This window comes from Podarcis cretensis (genome assembly GCF_951804945.1).
Source record: "Podarcis cretensis genome assembly, chromosome: 16".
In the NCBI taxonomy this organism is placed as follows: Eukaryota; Metazoa; Chordata; class Lepidosauria; order Squamata; family Lacertidae; genus Podarcis; species Podarcis cretensis.
In genome coordinates, this window is record NC_137186.1 from 16,406,519 (window position 1) to 16,419,876 (window position 13,358).

Sequence of the window (13,358 nt, forward strand, 5' to 3'; positions counted from 1 at the left end):
CCCCCGGGGGCCTTTCCGCGCGCGCGATCCTGGGCCCGTTTGCTTTCCAGACGGGGCGGGCGGTCAGTGGCCAAAGGCTTGTTCCGTGACTCCCTCGCCGCGATGGTGGCCAAGCGCCTCGCCCTCTCTCCCGGGGCTTGGGCTAAGGCTTTGGTTTCTTAGCCTACTTCCTTCTGGCCTCCTTGCTGGGGGAGGGAGGGGGTGCACAACTCTGCTCACCTGGTGGCCCGACTTGATCTGTATCCAGGTACAACCCAGAACCTTCCTTCAAAGCTCAGCCCTAGATAGTGCAGGTGAAATATGACGGTCCAGGCAGATGCCAGCTGGCAGGAAGAGGTAGTTCAGAGGCATGTGCTGAGTGCTTTTCCCTTTGACTTGAGCTGTTTGTCCAGCTTGCACTCTTCCCCATCCCCTTTTTGCATCTGAGGTCTGGAGTAAGGTTTCCAAGCAATCTTGAACTCCCTCACTTCTCCCTCTCTCTATATATATGCACGGTATATATGTATTTATATATCTATTTTAAAATGTGTATGTTGAAGGAGAGGATGTAGCTGTGCTTGGCTTCCTCTCTCTCCCTACCTGGGCTGAAGTAGGTAACTCTCCCCTCCCTCCCTGGCATTATGTAATAGCCAGGCCGCCACAGCAACCTGATTGGTGCTTAGTTGCTCCCCTCACAACAAATACACAAAGACACGATTGGGGGGGGGAAGGTGCCCCCCCCTTTAGTGTTGACTCACCTGGGTCAGCTTCTCTTAATCTCTTTTGTGGGTTGGTTCCAGTTTATAACCCATCCCTCCTCAGCTCTGGTGTGAACATCAAGGGCCTCCTTGTAGGGGCAGGGGTGGATTCTGTGGGTGGCAAAGGAAGCCTGGGGCTGAATTTCTGTGGGGAGGCAAATGGGGTGGCAGGTGAACTGGATGTTGGTCCTCTGTGGGTATTTGGCCTTAAGTGCTCTCTGTATGCATGGGAGGGGAGAGGTTCAGTCACCTGTGGGGGCACCCAGATGCCCCCTTGGGCAGCTTGTGGGACACCCGAGGGGCTTGCCAGGATGGGTTCTTTGTGCCTGGCATGCTAATGGCATGTGAGGGTCTACAAAGAGGACGTTGTCCACGTACGTTGGCATAAAGCATCCAGTCCTGTGATCCCTGTGCCAGCTGGGGGGATGGCGTTGCATGTCCAACTTGGCATGCCTGCTCACAGCAGAAGGTTAAGCGTGTCGCCTGCCACTTGTGTGCCTCATTCAGGTGCTGGCCTTTGTGTGTGTTCTTAGCAGGGCATGTCTGTAGTGCATTTCTGCCGCTGGTTGTGTTGTGCAGGTATGTGAAACATCTTGGTGTGGTTCTTTGCTCACGTATTATAAGCATTCACATATTGTTCACAAACACTGGGAACAAGAGGCTTCCTGTTCACATTAAATAGTGTGAGAAGGCTAAATAGTAAAAGGTGATCCTGGGTCCAGGGAAACGGAGACCAGACTTTCTGACATGCTGTAAGCCATGTCTCATCCCTCAGCCTTTCAAAGGAATTCCAGGCAGCAGGAAGTGACTGGCTGTGATGTGGGTGAACTTTCCAAACTGAGGATCCTTGTGGCTCCACGAGCGACATTTGCAACTCTTGAGGCTTCCTCACCAGCCACTGGCCCCGAGTCTTGAACTTTTAGACCTGGTGCTGGTGGAATCTGGGGATGTGGTGCAGACCTGTTTGCCCTAAATTTATCATGCTGAAGAGATGGAGTGGGGTTGTCTCTTGATTTCATGATGCTTGGATGGTAGTTTGACAAAAACAACAGCCTGCCTTATTGAGCCATAAAACTCCCTGTTGCTCTTTGTGCAGCAGATTTAAGACCGCTACCCCTATGGATTTTATACCTCTGTATTCTCCCCGCCACCCACGCTCCTCCCAAATTATTTCGGCTCCCATCAGAATTTTGGAATCCTTTACAAATAACTCCAAAAGCACAGAAAAGTCAAAGGCAGCTGTTCCAAACATGGGGATGTTCTCTTCCTGGGAACATTTGCTGCTTTAGAGTCACTGATAGCAGAACCTGCCAAGAATGGCTTTCTTGGGGGGGGGGGGGCGGGGAGGCCAGAACTTAATAATAAAAACCTCACATGGCTGCTGAGATTTTGTGGCCCTGCTTGTCAATAACTGGGAATTGTGCCACGACGTGGCCTCTTGCTTAGGAATATCCCAGTCAAAATTGCAGTTTCATTAATGTGAATCCCCCCCCCCCCCGGATTTTGCTTTGTGGGTGATGGTGTGTGGTTGATGTTGGGCACAATGTACGAAGTCTGGGGTACATCAGGTTATCATGATGCATATGACATGTGTTGTATTTTGTTGGGTGTGTACAGGAAAGCAGATTGCTGTGTGTTTGTGTTGTGCATTGCTTGAGAGCTGTTTTGTGCCACTGATGTTGCAGGATGTGACTGGGCGGGTGGGTGGTGGGCTACGGATTGGCTTTCATGTTAGGTCAAGGTATAATCAAGAGTTGCCAGGTCTTGTTGGTGTGGACTGTTGGCTTCTCTTCCAAGTTGACATGAAGGGGAAGGGCGGGTGGCAGTGGGATAGATCAAAAGATCTTGCAGACCACCAGCTTATCAGTGCCATTTCAGTTTTTTTAACTTCTGAAAAGTGAATGGTCAGGGCTCAAATTTTCCTGGAAATACATTCTGTGCCTTTTCATTTTGGATATGTAAGAGCTGGCTGGTGAATTTATTATTATTATTGCTTTACCCTTTAAGTACATCAGAGGAGCCTGCTGCATCCGGCCAATTTCCTGTCTCCAAGAAACTGAAGGCATCCTTCAGTGGCCCTGCCATACCTTGGCATTTTATCCTCACAACAAATCCTATGAGAATCACTGGCCTAAGTTCACCAAGTCAGCTTCATGACTGAATGGAGAATTTGCACGTTTTAGTTCCCATACACAATTCAAAGTGCTGGTCTTTATCTATAAAGCCTTATGCACCTCAGGACCCAAACACCTCAAGGACCACCTCTCCCCATATGAACCGACCTGTGATCATCATCTGAGATCCTTATTCTTGTGCCCCCTCCATGGGAGGTCCATAGGGTGGCAACATGAGGACGGGTCTTTAGTGGGGGTTCTCTGCTTTTTGCCTTAAAATAGTCTAAGTCGCTTTGAGTTCCTGTTGCAAAAAAAAGTGAATAATTCATTTTTCTTTGTGCCTTCTAGGATTGAGCCCTGGCATAGAAAAATTAGTTTTGCCTCTGACCTTTGTCTTGCATTAATCCCTGATGTGTTCTTGTCAAGTGTGCAAAGCACAACACTGGCCCAAGTAGGCTGCAGCAAGGAGCCCAGGCACATGAGTTCATGGGAAGAGGCTTCATTGCCCCAGCACATCTGAGCCTACTGTGTTAGAAATCAGGCTTGAGGGGGGCGAGGGGCTCTTGGGGACCCTTTTATTTGGTCTTACATTCAATTCTTTGAAAGGATGGAGATTTTTATTAGTTAGATCTCAGCCTTCTCCAACATGGCGCCCTCCAGGTCAGCTTGGCCTACAGCTATCAGCCTCAGCAAAGATGGCCACACTGATTAGAGTGGATGGGAGTTAAGAGTTGTGGGGGGCTAGTATTAGGCCACCTTCCCGTGTCCAATGCTGTATATTGCTCCCCATGTCTAAGATATTTCCCATGAACTAGCACTTCTGTCTAACTTGTGGATTTAAGGAGGGGAAAGTTTAGGAGGTAACTGAGGGGTTTTCTCCAATGGAAAACCTGTGATGGCCGGTGCAGCTTTTAGAAGGGCCACATGAGTTTCTGGGGGAGCAGATCCATTTGAGACTGCTTAGACAGAGGTGAGACACCCTGTTTGGGCCTAGTCTCCCTCTGAACCCCAGGTGCCAGGCATAGGAAGGCCTTTGTTTTTCTTCCCTGTCGGTCAGCTCAGCTTCCAGAGGCATCAGGCTGGCCACCATCAGACGCAGGATTCTGGGCTGGATAAGCCTCTGTTCCAATCCCACAGAACCATTTTAAAACATTTTTACAGAGAGAGTTCTTGTGGCAGTTTCACCCTAGCCACCAGCCTTGGCAGGGTCACTTATCCTGATGGAGCTGAGGCCCTTGGAGCAGGTTCCCACCAACAGCCTTTGTACAGGCTCCCTGCCTTCTGGGCTTGAGGCAAGGTGCTCCTTTAGAGTTGCTGCAAAGGCTCCAGCGGCCTGGAGCTTGGTGTTCTGGAGAGCAGAGCCTGCTTCCCCACCAGGGTTTCTAGTAGTAGCACCTTTGGGCCCTGCATTGATTATTCTGCCTGGCTGCCAAGTAGGGACTTCAAGCAGTGGTCAAAACTAGCCAGGCATGTTTTACTTTACGTGGTCCAGTTGCGACTACGTGGAAATTTCTGGGTGCCAGGTTGGCAACCACAGTTTGAATGCTTCTGCCTTAGTCTCTCGTTAAAGCCATTTCCCTTCCCTCCATGTGTGTTTCTCCTTCTTGCATACTGGAAAAAGTGAATTGTTGTAAGAGTAAGCTACAGTCAAGAAGTGTACTTGAGATCACAGAAGGAACTCTAGGGTCATCTAGTGAATAGACATTCCATTGTGGCGACTAGGACTGGGTGATAACTGGTTTTCAATATTGCAATACAGTGGTACCTTGGGTTACAGACGCTTCAGGTTACAGATGCTTCAGGTTACAGACTCCACGAACCCAGAAATAGTACCTCGGGTTAAGAACTTTGCTTCAGGATGAGAACAGAAATCGTGCAGTGGTGGCACAGCAGCAGCCACAGGAGGCCCCATTAGCTAAAGTGGTGCTTCAGGTTAAGAACAGTTTCAGGTTAAGAACGGCTCTCCATAACGAATTAAGTTCGTAACCGGAGGTACCACTGTATATCGCTAGCTAAACATTGCGAAATATTGATATATCATGATGTCTGAAATAAAGATGGAGCTATGTAGAGGTGGCTACTATAACCCAGGTTTAGGGTGCCATTTGGCACTTAGCTTATATACCTAAGTTTCTAACAATGACTTCAAGAGAGGGTTGAGTTCTGCTGTCTCTCTTTTGCCTTGCCTCCTCAAGCACCTATCAACAGTGGGCTGGGATGAACTTTGGAATCCATCAGGTACCTGTGTTCATGATCTAGCCAGAGTCAAACCTTCCTGGGGCCTGCTTCCTTTCAATGGGAGAGTTAAGCACGCACTCAGTGTCTGAGTTTGGCCCTTGGCCACCTGTTCAGTTGGGTTTTGGGGAGGGATCCTAACTCAGTGGTAGGAAATGGTTTTGCACACAGATAGCCCTGGGTTTAATCTCCATGAGCAACTTCTGTTAGAAGAATTGGATAGCTGATGATAGGAAAACCTACTGTGTGTCTGAAAGCCTGGAGAGCTGCTGCTGCCAAACAGAGTAGGCAGTACAGAGCTTTAGAAATAAAATTTGTTTCAAAGAAAAGGGAACAAATACAGTCATACTTCGGGTTACAGCCGCTTCAGGTTGCGTTTTTTGTGTTACTGCTGAAACCTGGAAGTACTGGAATAGGTTATTTCCAGGTTTTGGCGATCTCGCATGCGCAGAAGCGCTAAAATCATGCTTTGCTCAGAAGCCCCGAATCGCTACCCACACGTGCACAGACGTTCGCAACCCGCGCGTCCACTGTACAGATAACTGCATCTACAAAACAGGAGCAAACAGACACTCATGGATTGACCCTGGTATAAGGCAGCTTCTGTTCGTAAGCTTTTGCCAGCCTAAAATTTCACTGCATATTGTTGCTGCATTTTTTCTTTTCTTTTTTGAACTTCATCTTTTCTGTGTTTCTTTAATGGGCTGCTTTGAGATTCCACCAACTCACTCTCAGTGCAGAACAATAGAGTGGGCTCAGAATGGAAATCAGCCAGGGTGTAGGCTCTTAACCTCAGTTCCCCCATCTGTAAAATGGGTGTTATGGGGTGGGCAAGGTAAAAATCATAACATGCACCAAACATTCTGCAAAATTCCCAGAAGTATTTTCTTTCTTGGGTTCTTTGGAGAGTATGTGGAAGCAAAACCACAAACACACGAATGGGCTGGCAGGGTGGCACATCTTGGCAGCTGCTCTGTAGGTTTTGGGTCCTCTTCCAGCTGGGGCTTCTTCATCCAGACCCCACATTTCCTGCTCTTTGTGCCTGCTAGGTTTTCTACAGAGGGGAGGACAGCAACTCCTGACTCATTTCCTTGCTGGAGGCCTTGCCTGCAGCTCTGTCTTGAGCCAGGAAAGCCCCTCCAGCTAAGTAGAGGTCCTGACAGATCAGGGAACCCTGAGCAAGGCAGCCCAACAGGCTGGAGGAGCTGTTCTCAGCACTGCAGACAGGCGCTGTCCATGGTGCTGTCTGTTCCCCTCTGTGGTACTGTGTCAGAGCTGGAGCTGTAAGTTTCGCCCTCACAGCAACCCTACCCGGTAGGCTGTCTACACTTGCATTTTGGGAAGGGGAGAAACTGAGGCATAGGGAGGGTGAGTCACTGTGGTTGAGCCTTCCAGCTGGGTTTTCCAGCCTTTGCAGATATTCAGGGTGTGCGTGTGTGTATTTGAGAGAGACAGGGAAGGAGATGTTGGTGGGCTATCTTTTTTGGTTGGGGGTGGCCTCTCCTGCTCCACCCTGCTCCTGGTTCATACCAGTTGGCTGCTCAGCTTAACGCGTGCTTGGGGAGTGGGCAGATTGTGCCGAGACCTTCCAGTTCCTGCCAGCTTTTGTGGTGGGAAGTGGCTGTCTGTGTGTGATAGAGAGGGGGAAGCAGGAGAGAGTCAATGTTCTTCTTGCTGTGCTCACAAGTGTGGCCCTGCGAGCTGATGATTCATCCTGAGCTGTTGATTATTCATGAGGCACCAAATGCCCCAAAAACTGGAGGGGGGGAGAGAACAAGGAATTAGGCCACTCTAACAACAACCTTCTGCTTCCCCGACTGCCTTTGCCCACCCATCTCCCCTCCCCTCCCCACAAGTTAACCACCCATTCCGTTGCACTCTCTGCCCCTCCCAGCCCCCCTGCAGAGAAAGGCCCACCCCCATCCCTGGTCTGCCCAACCATCTGTCATTTGCTGCCTGTAGCTCCATCCGCCCTGCAGTGAGCAGGTATGTGCTGAAATGGCAGGATCTGTAGGCCTGTGTGTGTGTGTGTTGCAGATGCTAGGACAACAAGGGCAAGCTTGAAGTGTGTGTGCACACTTCAGAGTTCTGATCTTGACCCACCTGGGAAGTCAGGCGGACATCCAGCTTGTCAGGAGAGGGGTAGTTTAGGGGTGAGCCTCCTGCCTGGGAGATCCGGCTCTTCAAAAACAGCATCTCTGGGTTTGACGAGTTCCTCACTCTCATCCCTCCATTAGTTCCTCCCTCCTTCAATTTATGGCATTACCCAGCCATTAATTATTACTCCCGCCTGCAGTTTAATATGGTAATCGAGGCAACCCCTGTTTGGGCCCCACGTTTATTACGCTGCCACTATTTATGGGGTGTCCTGCTCCGGGTTACGGCAGGCCCGGGAATTATGAGTCTCGCACACAGATGGCTTTGTTAATTAATTACTGCTCCCCACAGCAGCCGTTCTCCAAGCAGGGAGGGGTTAATGTCTGGGGCTAAAGCTGCTGCCCCTTGCCTGCCGCCACCACCAGAAAAGTCACTACTGAGCGACGCACAGCCTGGACAAAGCTCCCAGCCCAGCTCCTCATTCCTACCCTCTGGGAAGATGGGAAGCTCTCTTGCAGTTCAACACTGACTGGCAGCAGCAGCTCTCCATGGTCTCAGGCAGGGGATGCTCTCAGGACCAGCTGGAGATGCTGCCAGCAGGGACTGAACCTGGGGCTTTAGCGTGCAGAGAATGAATGCTGTTGCGGAGCTACGCCTCTTTCCCAGAATCCAGCTGCTCAGGCCTTCCTGAATGGTTCCCATCCAGCGTCCTTGGGAACTTCTGGAGAAGGAGTGCCTAGCAATGGACAGTGAGTGTTACAAAAAGTGTCAGGCTGTGGTGGCCCTTTGGGGTTACGTAGGGTCTTGCCTACAAGTGTGTGATGGCTTCTGCAGCTGAAGATGCCGCCTGAGCCCTAGATGGCTTTTGTTGGTGCCGTGGGTGGAGTGGGTGGGGTGTCACCCTGACCACCCATTTCACTCTCCCCATCTTATTCCTATCCAACCAATCCTTACGGGGTCAAATTAGCACACACACCCCACGGCCAAGATGGGAAAAGATCATTTGGTGTGTTGCGGGGTAAGATTTGCTGGTGTGCTGAAAAACATTTCGGGCGGCCTGTGTGGTTTTCATGGCGATGGGAAGAACTGGAAAAAACTGAATGAGGACTGAGCATGCTCAGTGGCCAAAGAACCAGAGAGTCCCCTTGGAGCCCCCCCCCCCCAAATCCCCACCAAAAGAAACAAACAAAAAAAACGAGAAAGCAGGGGGGCAGGGGTAGAGTCATCATTGTTCCATTAACTTATGACACTTGCATCCTGCCTTTTCTCCAGGGAGCTTCAGGTGGGTCTCTGCCCTGCCCTGCTTTAAAAATAAAGTCACACAAACCCTGTCAAGTAGGTCAGGCTAAGAGAACACAACTGGCTATTGAGCCGAGTGGTACAGGAGCGCTTGATTCCCTCCTGGGTTTGGCAGGTGGGGAAGTTGCAGCAGCCTCAGTTGGTTGGCATGATTTAGGAGGAGGCTGAAGGGGTGGATAGGCCCCTCCCTCCCTCTAGCCAGGTGAGAGAGCCAGTGCTAAGATGTTATCACTGGAGTGTTAGGCCAGGTTCAAGAAGTCCTTGACACTCACTCTGTGAGTGAGGTTGGGCTAGTTTCTCTTTCTCTCTCTGCCTAAATTACCTCCCAGGATTGTTTCCACCAGGCGCATTTTGCGACCAAGTGAAGTGTCTGGGCGCCAGGATAGCGCCACACATCTCCACCATCTGGAGGTGCATGCTTGGGGATCCTTGGATCTTGACTGTTTTCACACATTTGCAACACATCTGTAGAATTCTATTTAATCTGTACAATCAGAATGAATTTCGGGAGCAAAATTCATGTTGAAAAATATGACTTTCAAGCCATCTGGCCCCAAAATTGCAACTAGGCATTCTGTTTCAACGACTGCAACCCTGGTTTAAGGAGCCATTTGGTGCCTAGCTTATATATATCTAAGTTTCTAACACTGCCTCCAATACTTTGCTCCCATACTTGGAACCCCAAGTGCACAACTCAGTTTGGGAGGGAGGGCAGCCCCAAACAATGAAAAGTGGGTTGGGGGCTGTGTGCCGTGCAAGGGATATCCTACGCCTGGCACTTTTGAATTCAAGGCTGGCCTCATGGAGGAAAGGAGGGAGTGTTGCAATCCTCTTTTCTTTGTGGAGGCGAGAAGTGACCAGCCTGGCTGGAATATGCATAATACGCCTTTATTCAGGAGCGGTTCCTGGCTTTCTGCAGAGGAAATATGGTTCATTGTAAAGAGCTTACTTGCTGGAGACAGCCATGTTTTCTCTGGTGAAGGAATTCCTGCAGGAGTAGAAATTTGTGTGTGTGTGTTTCTGTTTGTGCTGGGATCCACCCACAGAGGGGATTTCTGTGGGGAAATAAACAGTGGTTAATTTGCTTTCTTAAAGAGAGGCTTCTCTGCATTGAAGCTTCTATGGCAGCCAGTTTGTCTCACCTGGAAACTCTGGATGTGGTGGGCTGGCTATGTTTAGACACCCTGGCCTCCTTTACTTTGAAGGTGATGGTGCTCTGGCATCAGGGGCCAGAATTTGAGCTTCCCTTGTGTAAGTGTAGCCAATTTCTTTTTAAAAGACAGAGGAATTAGGATTCAAGGGTCCATGCTTTGTGCCCTAGAATCCCTACTTCTTAAATCCAGGTGCGCAGGATAGAAAATGCATTTGCATGTGCCCAGAGGTACTCTTGCTTTTCTTGAAGGTCTGGTGTGGGCGGCAGGTGAACAGGAAGGGTGGGGCCTCTTGCCTAACCCTGGCATTTTGGAGAAGCCCTTTCTCTCTGGGGAGGTACTGATTCTGCCTCACCTCTGGGGTGCCAGGTGGAGGGACAAGCAGCTCTATTTGCATAATTGTTTGTTTGTTTGAATGTTTTGGTGAGGTGTGGGGGGAGGGCAATGAGGCAGGGGGGCTGCTCTCCTCCCACATCATGATCAGTCAATGAAAGACTTTTTGTGCCCCTGGGACAATTCTCTCTCTCCCCCCCCCACCCCCAACTCTGGATGGCGCTGGAGGAGTTAAGAGTCTTCTCCTCCCTTCTCTCCTTCCCTCCCATTGGGTCTCTGAGTGGCTTGGCTGGGGAAGGAGAAGAGGGAGGGCTTCAGGTCTGCGTTGCCGTGGAAACAGCTGAGATTCAGGAGAGCTGCAGAGATGGGAGCTCAGGGGCTCATTAACTACCGTGCCTGCCCACCCCCCTTCTGCCTCTATCCATCACCCCGGCTTCCAAGGCAGGGAGAGGCAGCCTCCCTGCAGAAGATGGTCACAGAAGCGGGGGGGGGGGGGAGAGGTTCCTTCCCCAGGTGTGGATGTTGGTGTTTTGTGTGTGTGTGTGTGTCTGCGCACATTTGCCTGCCGGAGCAGCTGAACCCTGAGCACAGAATCCAACCTGTGACAGATTTCGTTTCCAGTTTTGCATTAAACCACAACAAAAGGACCAATGTGTCCCAGACCTTTATTTATTCCAGCTAGTTAAAGCATGCCTTTTGCAGGATTCTGCTCCTTCCAAAGCATCGTGCAGGGAATATTCATGGAAATACCTTTGCAGGAAATGTCTTAGTAGAAACTGCAATAAAAATACCGAAAGTGTCAGGGTCTTGTCCACTGGCAGTCAGGTGGGGAGGGACTTGTGGATTGTGGGGAGCAGAAAGGGGGGGAATGTGGAGGGGGTCTCTTGAATGAGGAAGGTGGTGGGATCTCTTCATCCAGCTGTTCTTCCTCTGCTGCTGCTATTTTTGCTGGAAGTCTCCTTTACCTGCCCCATCTATCCCCAAATGACCCTAGGGCCTTCTTTCCTTCAATGAGGCATCTGGCAAAACGGAAAGTGGTAGGTCAGCTGGCCATGGGGCCTGTGGGGAGGGAGGAGTGAGTTTGTTGCAGGAATTTGGAATTGTGCTTTGCCAGGAGACTCCCTGTTTGAGCAGTTGCTTTGCAGTGACCTTTGGAGACTTTTTGGTTCCCATTTTTGGACGCCTCCCAGAAATTGGGCCGGTGTTGACAGACTTACATGCACTCTCTCCTTTGACAGAGCTGTTTCCCAGAACTTGTGGTGCGGGGGGGGGGCTTCGATCACCCTCCCTTTCTGTCCCACTCCCAACGTACACTGACGCTGAGTGGAAACCATTCTAGATTGATCGATTTAAAAACATTTCTGTATCGCCCTTCATCAAAGCAGATTGCAGGGTGGCAGACAGCAATATAGGTAATAAATTAATGAAAGGCTAATGTCATGGAACACTAACATTAGCGATAGCAGATATTTTAAAGAAGAAAAAAAGATGAGAGGGTGTGGTTTCTGAGTAGTCCCTGCAATTTCTATACATTGCAGCACACACCACCAGAATCCCCCTCCTCCCCATCTCATGGCTTCTCCTTCCCCCTTCTTCTCGCTTTGTGTTCGGTGCAGCCCCCACCTCTTGTGCACAGTTGGGTCACCTGCTTGGCTTCACAGTTTCACAGGTGCAACTGTGGAGGCCGCCGGCTTCATCTCCTCCCCTACACACCTGGGAATCCCATCTCCGGAGACTTTCAGCCTAGAACTATCCCCAATTGCCCAGCTGGGGCAAGGAAGCAGTTTGTCTCAAGTTGAGGGAGGGCAACTATTTATAAGGTGAATACAGGTACCTTAAGAACTTAAGAACTTAATTCGTTCTGGGGGTCCGTTCTTAACCTGAAACTGTTCTTAACCTGAGGTACCACTTTAGCTAATGGGGCCTCCCGCTGCTGTCGCGCCACCGCCACCACATGATTTCTGTTCTCATCCTGAAGCAAAGTTCTTAACCCGAGGTAAGAGAAGTCTGTAACCTGAAGCGTCTGTAACCCAAGGTATCACTGTAGCCAATTTCGTAGGGATTGAAGGCAAGGCCATTGATTGCATGCAGAATTTGAATCATCAGTATCTCTCCTCAAAAGGCAGCAGGACTGGCTGTCCTTCTCCCAGAGACCCTGGAGATCCTTTGCCTGCCCAAATGGATGTTTCTGAGCCACATGGAGCCATCTTAGTATTTGCCTATGCTGGTGGCTGACAGCTGGGTGGGCATGGTGGGTGAGCCACTGAATCTGAGAGCGAGGGGAGTCCTATTGCTCTGCTCTAGAGCAGGCTGTTGGAGTGTCCCTCTGAGCATGCAGAGATTCTGCCAGCTTTCTAGCAAAGGCAGTGGCCCCAACAGGCTAAGACCTTCCTGTTCAGACAGGCCTTTGGAAACTTGAGGTTCAGACAGTGCTGACCACTGGGCTGCTGTCAGGGCAAACTGCTGGTTCTAATGTGTGTGAACATAACCCTGAATGCATTTTATGGTATTCTCTGTATGCTGCCTGGAGAATTTAGGTTGAAGGGCACTCTAAAAGTATAATAAATATTAATAATAATATAGGACAGGGATGTAGAAGCCTGTTGGGGGGCATATTCCAAGTGGGCAGGGCCACAGCCTGAAGTGGCCCTTTTTATGGATGGTCTTACTTTTGTTTAAATACACTTGCTTGAACCCTCCGTCATCTCCCAGAGGCCCCACACAGCAGAGACCTCGGAGTCTTATGGGGGAGAAAATAGTTGGTATAAAGAAGGGGTGTGGCCTAGGCAGGAGAGGTGTGGCCTGCAGAGATTGCTGGAGTGGGGGTAGTTTGAGGGGCTGCGGAGGGCAGATTTAGCCGGCACTCTGGCTGTTCCCCACCTCTGGTCTGGGACTCTAGGCATTGGACCTTGGAAGTCCATTTCCTAGTCTCAGTGATAGAAATTCAGATATAGAAGCTAAGTGCTAAATGGCACTTTAAACCAAGGTTGCAGTAACCAAAACGGAATGTGTCTAGTTGCCTTTTGGGGGCAAGACAGCTCTAGAATCTTATTTTTAAAATGATGGGCCGACTGTGATTGATTATCAGTTAAACATGTGACTCTAGTTCAGATTACAACCTTGAGCTAGATTAAGAACTTTGAGAACTTAAAGAAGAAAAGTCGCTTGATCAAGGGACAGTCCACATATATACTGGCCAATCCCTACCTCTTTTTCTTAATGGTGACGCAGACCATTCATAACGTAAGAATATTCTTCACAACTGTGAGCAGGGTAGTTCACTGCTCCTGCTCCAACTGCACAGAAAACATATTTTGGTTCTTAAAACTAACTCTTGATTGTGAACATAAAATATAACAGAATTTTACAGGATGTGGTATTGGTATGCGAAA

The 13,358-nt window shown here is 49.7% G+C and overlaps 1 protein-coding gene across 26 annotated transcripts in view; it reads left to right on the plus strand.

The window, feature by feature from the left end:
* NRXN2 (neurexin 2) overlaps positions 1–13,358 on the plus strand; it is a 292,189-nt gene that overhangs the window by 165,169 nt on the left and 113,662 nt on the right. The window lies entirely within an intron of this gene.